The 10916-nt window shown below is 47.6% G+C and overlaps 1 long non-coding RNA gene across 1 annotated transcript; it reads left to right on the top strand.

The window, feature by feature from the left end:
- The first annotated feature begins 766 nt into the window (after window positions 1-766).
- LOC138268323 (uncharacterized) lies at window positions 767-6198 on the top strand. Its single transcript, XR_011199974.1, has 3 exons — window positions 767-835; window positions 5792-5875; window positions 6000-6198. It is a non-coding gene; the product is annotated as an uncharacterized lncRNA (long non-coding RNA).
- The last annotated feature ends 4718 nt before the right edge of the window (window positions 6199-10916 follow it).

A 10916-nucleotide genomic window follows, 5' to 3' on the forward strand; every position in this document is an offset into this window, starting at 1 on the left:
AAAATTCAGCCGCCTTCATCTGTGAAATGGACACCATCACTTCTATATAAAGCGTTCATTATTTGTAGATACAGACCATGGTATGTCTCTGAGGAATGTAGAAACAGTTTTACTAACATGTTTTCTGGCGTTGTCAGTTTGTGGAAAGAATTGAGTAGACCACCTGCTTTTTTGCCTTTGACATGTTGAAATGTGCCAAGACAGTATGAGGGAAGAGTCTCATCAATTGTGCAAAGGTATCCTTCATTGGGATTTTCAGTCCTAGCCCAGTCAACGGCCTAGGTCCTTACCTCCACAGTGCACAATCATGAGGCCAGGGGGTTGGCAATCTCTAATGTTGTGTACCAAAGGCAGCAATTGATGCCACTTTACCCTTTCTAGCCAATACAATTAATGTCCACATTAAGCAAATCCAAGTCCATGTCAATGACACTCTTTCTAGCAGGTTCCTTAGCTAAAAATACATATCTGTAGCCAACAATCCACACTCTAACCATTTTTAAGTGAAGCAGCATGTGCTCATGTACACTTTTGATTGGGTACTGTGAATATGCAGGTGATTGCAATTAGGTAGTATTTTGAAAGGATTATGTGACAGACCGAACAAGATGAGGACAACTAAAACAAGAAGTTATGGTGCTCAGGTAAGTGTTTATTGTTTTCTAACCAAATAGGATAAATCAAGTGAAAGTTCGTTCTGTTGTTGCTCTTAGTTTCTTGCGCAGTTCTTCTTGTCACTGACGTGTTTTCCCCTTTTCTTCTCTTTAGGTGGAGGTACTGTCAGTCTCGCGGACGTCCCATGAGGATATCAAAAAGGGAAATAAGGAAAACGAGGGTAAGTGGGACGTTAAGAGATACGTCTTTCTTATTAAATTTTATCAGACTGGGGTGGATAACAGAGGGGAGGGGGTGGTGTCTGTGCGGAATAGAGGGAAGTGCTTATTACTAATTTTACTCGTGTTTTATTGTGTCGCTAGTGCTTCTTTTGTGCCCTCCCACCTCTTTTCCCCCATTCACCCTCTACCCCTTCCCTAGTTTCCTTCCCCAGTCCCCTTCCCTGCCGTGCACCCTTTATTTGTCCAGAAGGACCGTACCTTCGTGAGCCACGACCCTCCGGGGCCGTGGCGGGCGTTGAGGTGGTCCTCGCTGAGGTAGGGTTCGATACGGCTTCCTGGTTCCAGTTCGCCGTCCTCCAGGTGGTATTCCTTCTCTTGGTCTCTCGCCGCGCTTGCCGTCGGGTCCCTCGCCTCGGTCTCCCTCCGTTCGCCGTCGTCTCCGTCTTCTTCTCGCTCGTCTCCCGTCTCTTCCTCCTTTTCTCTCCTCGCCGGCTCCACCGGCTTTTCATTCGTGACGCCGTGCTCCTCTGGCCAATCCGGGGTCGGAAAACCTATCCAGGTTTCCCCGGCAACGTCCTGACGCCGGCCTCGCTCGGGACGCGTTTCCCCGGTAACAGGGAAACGCGGAGATGACGTGTCAGAGGAGTCCGACACGTCAACTCCGGTCTCCCGTCTTGCGGTGATCGGGTTTACCCCGTCACATACCCCTTCCCAAGACAGGTCCTGTTCCAGGACCGAATCGGAAACCGGGAAGCAAGAGAGATAATCCGCAGGGACCTGCGAACTCCCAGGAACATGTCGGACCTGAAAGGAGAATGGTTGAAGTTCAAGGAACCACCTGGGAATCCGGGCATTCGTATCTTTATGAGCGGCAAGCCAAGTGAGGGGGGCGTGATCCGTAAAAAGTACAAAAGGCCGGCCCAACAAGTAATACTGTAGACAATCCACGGCCCATTTAATGGCCAAACACTCCCTTTCTATTATGGGGAAACGACGTTCCCGAAGACCCAGTTTGCGGCTGATGTACACAACGGGATGATCGAGTCCCTCCGTTCCCGGCTGTGTTAGAACCCCCCCGAGCCCCACATCGGAGGCATCAGTGTAAAGGTGAAAGGGTTTTGAAAAATCCGGGCATAACAATATGGGTTCTTTGGTTAAAGAGTTCCTCAAGCGTTCAAAACTGGAAGTTTGAATAGCAGAGAAAGGTACTAGCTGATTTGGATGAGATTTGGACAGAAGATCCGTAAGGGGAGCGGCTAGAGTGGAATAGTGAGGTATGAAACGCCGATAATATCCTACTAGGCCTAAGAAAGAGCGTAAGTCTTTTTTAGTTTTCGGGAGAGGGGCATGTAAGATTGCGTCCACCTTCTGGGCTTGGGGTTGAAGTGTTCCCTGACTGATTCTGTATCCCAGATATGAAATGTCGGTTTTCCCGATAACACATTTCTTGGGATTGGCTGTCAACCCAGCCTCGGTGAGTGCATTAAAAACTTGGTTTAGATGGTCCAGATGGTTTACCCAGGTATCGCTAAAAACAACTACATCATCCAGGTAGGCCGCTGAAAAAGCAGGGTATGGTTTTAATATGTTATCCATTAATCTTTGGAAAGTGGCCGGTGCCCCATGTAGCCCAAAAGGTAATACAGTAAAATGATACAGCCCGGACTGGGTAGAAAATGCCGTTTTTTCTTTATCTTCGGGGGCTAAGGGTATCTGCCAATATCCTTTGGTTAAATCTATTGTGGACATATATTTCGCCTTTCCTAATTTCTCTAGGACATCGTCCACCCTAGGGATTGGATATGTGTCAAATAATGAGTTCTCATTAAGTTTCCGGAAGTCTATGCAGAATCTGACCGTACCGTCAGGTTTTGGTACAAGAACTACGGGTGAACACCAGGGACTGGTAGAGGGCTCTATTACTCCTAGGGTCAACATTTTCTGTATTTCATTTTCTATAACCTGCTTCCTTGCTGCGGGGATGCGATATGGTCTGACCCGAACTACTGTGTCGGGTTTTGTTCGTATCTTATGTCGGATTAGGGTGGTTCTACCGGGGTCTTCTGAAAACAATTGGTGATATTGCTGTAACAAGCGGTATACCTGCCTCTTTTCCGCTTCCGTTAATGCTTCGTCTATAGTGGGTAGAGTTGTCCCCTTGGCTAGGGTGGTAGGGCAAAATTCAATCTTCAATTCCTTATTCGGGTACAGAAGGTTAACTATTCTTGGGGTAGTGTTGGGTGTCTCGGGTGTCTCCCATTTCTTTAAAAGATTGACATGATATATTTGGGTTTTCCTGGGGTTGGTTGTTATTTCCACTAGGTAAGTTACAGGGGAGACGGCTCGGATGATTCTATGGGGGCCTTGCCATTTCGCCAGCAATTTATGTTCGGACGTGGGTCGCATGATTAAGACCTGGTCATCGGGTTGGAAAACTCTTAACTTACTCCCCTTATCATAATAATGCTTTTGGGTTCTTTGAGCCTGTTCCATATTGTCTTTTACCTCGTCCCATAATCCCTGTAAATGCGTTCTCAAGTTATGAGCATACTCCAACAAAGGAGTCCCTCCCTCCATGGCTTCTTCCTCCCAGGCCTCTACCGCCATGTCCAGAAGAGAACGTGGTTGTCGCCCGAACACTAGCTCGAAAGGGCTATGCCCCGTGGAAGCCTGTTCGTGCGTTCGGATCGCGTATAATACCAACGGTAATTTCTGATCCCAGTCTCTCCCTGTGTCGTGTACAATCTTTCGAAGTAACGTTTTGATTGTACGATTATATCGTTCGACCAAACCATCGGTTTGAGGGTGATAAACGGATGTTTTGATCTGAGATATGCCTAACGTTTTACCCACTTGTTTCATCAAGGTAGACGTAAAGGGAGTGCCCTGATCTGTGAGTATTTCCTGCGGGAAACCAAGACGCGAAAACACCGTTATCATCGCCTGGGCTATGGTCTTTGTTGTCATACTGGTTAGGGGAATAGCCTCTGGGTATCGAGTAGCATAATCAACTATGACCAGTATGTAAGTGTGTCCTTTTGAAGAAGGAACCAAGGGTCCAACCAAATCCATCCCTATTCGTCTAAACGGGACATCTATGATGGGAGGGGCATGAGTGGTGCTTTTTTTGGTTTACCTGGTTCCGTCAGTTGACACCTGGGACATTGCGCACAATATTTTCTTATGTTGGCAAAAACACCAGGCCAGTAAAATCGTCTGAGGAGATATTCTTCCGTTTTGTCTCTCCCAAAGTGTCCCCCTCCCGGATGATTATGAGCGAGCGTAAGGATGTGATCCCTATAGTATTCAGGTACTATGAGTTGTTTTCTTTTTTCCCCGGTACGTGTGGTGTTTACTCGGTACAGGAGATTATTTTTGATTAGGAAGTAGGGACCTACCTCATCCATTTCCTCTGACACTGCAGTTCTCCAAGCGTGAGATAGGGAGGGATCTTCTCTCTGTTGTTGAGCAAAACTGACAGGTGCCTCGTGGAATTCTGCTACCACTCCTCTTATAGTGTCCTGACTAGTACTATTTCGGAACTGCTCTCTTTCTATTCTTTTGTCCCTTCGGGTCAGTTTTCTACGGGTTATTGGACATTCAATGGGACTTCCTGAAAACGGGGCTTCACCCCACCAGTCCTGTGAGATTTTAGAGTCTCTAACCTGATCCAATAGTTCTTGAAAGTGAAGGTAATCTGTTCCCACGATACAATCCTCGATCAATTTTGGCATTATCCCCATCGGGAGACTATCCCGGTAGGGCCCCCATTCTATCTGTAGAATTTTTAATGGATATTGCTCCTTGTCCCCGTGAACACAACAAATATGTACCCACTGTCTCGTTTCGGAACCCAGAGTGGTTATCAGGTCTTCCCTTATTACAGACTGGCTGCACCCGGAGTCGACGAGGGCACACACATACCGTCCATTGATTTTTACAGTCTGTTTGAACTTGTGGTTACCTTTCCCCGTACATAGGACCCTACGCCTGGTAACCCCTATTTCCATCGGCTCACCTCCTTCGTGTTTCTGAGGACACATACGGGCGATATGTCCCCATTCTCCGCAGTGGTAACATTGGGGTCCCTGTATAGGGGGGCCTTCCGGGATTCTACGGGAAACGGTATTGTCCAGTGGATTCTTTGGGAGGGTTTTTACAGGTGGCAAGACTGGTTTTATATTGGACCGTGGTGGTATATTTCTTATGTCGGAGGAGCGATGATACGCGCAGGCCAAATCAATTGCTGTGTTAGTGTCTACTTTTGGATGCTGTCGTATCCAGTGTTTTGTGGCTAAGGGTAGAGCATCCAAGTACTGTTCCAGTATAATTATTTGTATCACTTCTTCACGGCTATCGCCAATAGGCCCCAACCATTTTAAGGCCAAATCTTTTACCCGGAAATAAAAGGTTCGGGGGTCCTCATTTGGTCCCCACTTGACCTTGCGGAATTTCATCCGGTAGTATTCCGTATCATGCCCAACACGTTCCAAAATACTGGATTTTATATCCTTGTAGGGTGTGAGGCCTCCGGGATTAGCAGCCTGATAGGCTGCTTGTAAGAGGCAGTTAGTAATGGAGCAACATATTGTCCCCAGCGTTCTTCAGGCCACTGGGCTGAAGAAGCCACTCTTTCAAAGTTAGTAAAGAAAGACTCTGGGTCTTCTCCCTCTTGATATTTCTGCAATACTGAGCTGGGAACGTTCGGGTGGACTTTACTAGCGGCAATAGTCTCGGTTAATTTTGTCATGGCCGTTTCGTGTACCAGCTGGTTATTTGCCAGAATGGTGGCCTGGCTTTTCAAGGCCGATTGTAAAGCCTCTCTGTCCTCTTTTGCTTCCCTTTGGTGAGCCTCCCATACCAGCTGCAAATGTCTTTGTCCTTCGGCTAGCTGTTTGATCATATCCTCAAGGGAAGGGTTGTCGCTCATTGTGTACTCTGTTCGGTTGTCGTAGGGCCCCTAAGGATCCCACTTCTGACACCACTGTGACAGACCGAACAAGATGAGGACAACTAAAACAAGAAGTTATGGTGCTCAGGTAAGTGTTTATTGTTTTCTAACCAAATAGGATAAATCAAGTGAAAGTTCGTTCTGTTGTTGCTCTTAGTTTCTTGCGCAGTTCTTCTTGTCACTGACGTGTTTTCCCCTTTTCTTCTCTTTAGGTGGAGGTACTGTCAGTCTCGCGGACGTCCCATGAGGATATCAAAAAGGGAAATAAGGAAAACGAGGGTAAGTGGGACGTTAAGAGATACGTCTTTCTTATTAAATTTTATCAGACTGGGGTGGATAACAGAGGGGAGGGGGTGGTGTCTGTGCGGAATAGAGGGAAGTGCTTATTACTAATTTTACTCGTGTTTTATTGTGTCGCTAGTGCTTCTTTTGTGCCCTCCCACCTCTTTTCCCCCATTCACCCTCTACCCCTTCCCTAGTTTCCTTCCCCAGTCCCCTTCCCTGCCGTGCACCCTTTATTTGTCCAGAAGGACCGTACCTTCGTGAGCCACGACCCTCCGGGGCCGTGGCGGGCGTTGAGGTGGTCCTCGCTGAGGTAGGGTTCGATACGGCTTCCTGGTTCCAGTTCGCCGTCCTCCAGGTGGTATTCCTTCTCTTGGTCTCTCGCCGCGCTTGCCGTCGGGTCCCTCGCCTCGGTCTCCCTCCGTTCGCCGTCGTCTCCGTCTTCTTCTCGCTCGTCTCCGGTCTCTTCCTCCTTTTCTCTCCTCGCCGGCTCCACCGGCTTTTCATTCGTGACGCCGTGCTCCTCTGGCCAATCCGGGGTCGGAAAACCTATCCAGGTTTCCCCGGCAACGTCCTGACGCCGGCCTCGCTCGGGACGCGTTTCCCCGGTAACAGGGAAACGCGGAGATGACGTGTCAGAGGAGTCCGACACGTCAACTCCGGTCTCCCGTCTTGCGGTGATCGGGTTTCCCCCGTCACAGATTAGTAAGTCGTTTTCTGATTGACTGGTAAAAATAAAATTTGTACTGACGACTTAGATATGTTTTTGTTTTTGTGCAGTAAACCACACCTGCTGCAGCTCATTGTGCAACAAGTATGCCCCTTTTAGCGTTTGCAGTTAACTTTTTACCTACTGGTTGTAGAGGGTTGCAGTAGAGACTGTGCTAAGAGTTTATTGAGGGAGGGGTTTTAAAGAGAGAGTTGTGTCCTTGTAAAAAGTAAAAAGGGTTTGTAGTCATTATCTTTGGAAACAACACCTATGCTTGGAACCACAGCTGGTGGCCGGAAGAACTGGGACCCACTCCTATACCGACTGACCTTGCTCGCAACCTCAGCATAATCTTTGACAGCCAACTGACCATGAGACAACAAGTCAACACTATCACCTCCTTCTGTTTTACCACCCTCTGCATGCTCCGCAAGATCTTCAGATGGATCCCAGTAAATACCAGAAAGCTTGTTGCACAAGCCCTTGTCACTAGTTGCCTTCATTACGGCAATGTGCGCTACACCTGTATCCCCTCCCAGCTCCTCTGAAGACTCCAGACAATACAGAACTGGGCAGCCAGACTCATTCTGGACCTCCCCATGCCTACCCACATAGCTCCTCACCTCAGGAAACCCTTTTGGCTCCCTGTCCATAAAAGATGCCAGTTCAAGACACTCACATATGCCTACCAAGCCCTTCACAAACTGTGACTGTCCTACATCACCCAACAGCTAAACTTCCATCTTCCCTCGAGACACCTGAGTTCCTCTTCACTTGCCCTTGCGCAAGTCCCCTCATTCATCGCGCCTGCAGCGGGGACCCTGCTTTCCCCTTCATCACTGCCAAGGCTGGAATGACCTCCACCTCCGAATGGCACCCTCCCTGGCAGCTCAAGACCTGGCTCTTCGATGCAGAAGCAGCAACCTCAGCACTCAGATACCCATAGGGGAGATAGTATTGCACTTTACAAATGGCTGATTGATTTATGTTTTGATTCTTGTGTGATGAGGATTTACTTTTTTAGAGGGGGATTGCTAAAAAATTTTACTATGCTCTTGAAGTCATAAAACTATGGAGCTAAATGTGTTTTTGGACATCTGTTTTTTCACGACTTTGTTGCGATGATCGCGATTACCCTGCGATTAAGGATAGAAAGCCTACTATGCTGGGCTTGTGTCAGAATTTTGAATGAAAGGGTTAACACATACTAACCATTCAGAATTGGGCTTACAAAAGTAAAAAATGAAAGGTATGTTTTTATTTCCTTAGATCTACAGTATCACATAATGCAAAATTTAAAAGTTTGCATTTATGGTTCCTATGTGTAATGGTGCTCACCCATTCTTATGCTTAGTTTTGACAATTGCTGAGAGTACAGAATCTATCTGATAAGAGAAAAAAAGAACTCACCAACCAACTTAACCTTCAGGTCTGTGAATTATATTTAACTGTGAGGAAACATTTTTTTAAAAAGAATTAGGCCCAAATTCAAGGCCTTGCACCACCTAATGTCAAATTAGCATCATTTTCATTTTTGTGATGCTAACGTGGCATTAGATTGCCAAAAATGCAGTGCCATATCTACAAAGTGGCACAATGCATGCATTGTATCACTTTGTGACCCTTTGCACCACATTATGCAAATGCCGTGAATAATGTATGCAAAGGGGGTGTTCCGGCAATAGGAAGCAAGCAAAAATGGTGCAATGAAATCTACAAGATTTCTTTGCGCTATTTTTGGCATCAGGTTTTAATGTCTGCTGAAAGCAGCCATTGAAAGGACTCACTGATTCGAATCAATGGGCCTCTGTGCACTTTGCTCCACAAGCGTTTTGGAGCAAAGCACCACAATAGTGTAAACAATGTTGACGCTATTTCTTCCTAGTACTGCCATGTTGCATTGTATCTTAAATATGGCGTACTCATGGTGGTGTTAGGTGGGTGCAGGGGGGCACAAAAAAGTAGCGTTCCCGATAGGAAACGCCACTTTTTTAAAATATGGGTCAATTTTATGTATAATTATTAAGTGGTTGTTTTAGTGGTTTGATATATTTATTAATTATTGTAAAGCAAAGTTTTTCTGATGTGCAAAGTAGAAAAGTTGGTTTATAATATGTTGCAATTGGAACTGCATATTGTAAATGTGGTGTTTTACTGCATTCTGTAAATGCTACAAAAAAAGAGATCCACAGTAAGGACCTCATTACAACCCTGGCGGTTGGTGTTAAAGCTGCTGGAATACCGGCAACAAGCTGGCGGTAAAAAAAATGGGATCACGACCACAGCGTAAACTGCCAACACAGACAGCCACTTTAACACTCCGACCGCCATGGCGGTAGCAACCATCACCACGGTGGTCACTGACAACAGACAGGCAGTAGACATTGTATTGCCCACCACATTACAACTCGCCTATCTGCCAGCTTTTCCAGGATGGTACCAACGTCATCAAAAGCACCACGGAAACAGTGTTTGGAAGGGAATCCACTCACTGCTCGACACTCAACAAAGAACCAGGACGCCATGGAGCCCGAGCTGCAGGTCCTGCCCATGCTGGTCTACCTACTCATCTACCAGGAACACCAAAGACGGCGGTGAGGACAATGGTGAGTACTGCACCTAGTAAACAGGGTGGGGGGGAAAGAGTGACACACACACTCATCACGCAACACCCCTATCCCCACCCTCACCCACAACACTATATACACAAACAGATCCAAAAACATTACAGATACACCCCGTAACCCCCTGGAAGAACGCAAGGACAAAAGGAATTGAGTCAAACCAGTGTTATTTTAGAAATAGGCAGATATACTATAGAATTTGAAAAACAGGATTTACACAAATACACAACATGTACAGAAGTCCGTACATTGTCCTTCACAAATGTTCGTGGGCCACTGGGCCAAAAATCATGGGCCAAGTCCATACTTGACTCTGCCTCAATACTGAGAGAACACTGCAGGGGCGTCAGGTCGAAAACACACAGGCACCTCAGGGGGATGGGGGGGGCACCTCAGCCAGAAGATGGAAGAACACCATTGCTCCTAGAAAGGGCTCCATGCCCACAGCGATGTCCTGGGTAGTTCAAGGCCACAGTATCTCAAGTGGGTGGTTTGCCCACTGCTTGGTCCTGGGGAGTGCAAAGCCACAGTCTTTCAAGTCCCTCAAGTGGGTGGTTTGCCCACTGCTTGCTCTGGGGAGTGCAAAGCCACAGACTCTCAAGTCTCTCAAGTGGGTGGTTTGCTCACTGCTTGGTCCTGGGGAGTGCAAAGCCACAGTCTTTCAAGTCCCTCAAGTGATTGGTTTGGCCACTCCTTGCTCCTGGGGAGTGCAAAGCCAAAGTAGTGAGTGGTTTGCCCACTGCTTGGTCCTGGGGAGTTTAAGGCTACAGTCTCTCAAGTGGATGGCTTCTCTACTGTTTCTGGAGGGGGCTTTGTGCCCAGAGTGCTTTATCCTGCCACGGACAGAGTGAGTGGATGCATATCAGCCCAGTGTGCTTCATCCTGCCAAGGAGGGGATGAGTGAATGCATATCTCCACAGGTTCTGAAGGGGGCTTTGTGCCCAGTGTGCTTCATCCTGCCAAGGAGGGGGTGAGTAGATGCATATCTCCACTGGTTCTAGAGGGGGCTTTGTGCCAAGTGTGCTTCATCCTGCCAAGGAGGGTGTGAGTGGATGCATATCTCCACTGGTTCTGGAGGGGGATCTGAGCCCAGTGTGCTTCATCCTGCCAAGGATAGGGTGAATGATGTATATCTCCACTGGTTCTGGAGGGGGCTTTGTGCCCAGTGTGTTTCATCCTGACAAGGATAGGGTGAGTGGATGCATATCTCCACTGGTTCTGGAGAGGGCTTTTGCCCAGTGTGCTTCATCCTGCCAAGGAGTGGGTGAGTGGATGCATATCTCCACTGGTTCTGGAGGGGGCTTGGTGCTCAGTGATGCAGTACTTGCGGTGTGCCAGTACACATTCCCTCACCTGGGTGTCTGAGGCACGAGATTTACAGGGAACAGGTAGCATGATAGTTCATGGAGTCAGGGCTAGACTCCATCCTGCGAAGGCTAAGGCTGCAAAGAATTGGTAGTGCTGGTGGGGGTGCTGCCAGTGGTGGTGGTAGGCTCCAGCTCGTCTCCTGCAGC

Source organism: Pleurodeles waltl, chromosome 12, assembly GCF_031143425.1.
Source record: "Pleurodeles waltl isolate 20211129_DDA chromosome 12, aPleWal1.hap1.20221129, whole genome shotgun sequence".
Lineage (NCBI taxonomy): Eukaryota > Metazoa > Chordata > Amphibia > Caudata > Salamandridae > Pleurodeles > Pleurodeles waltl.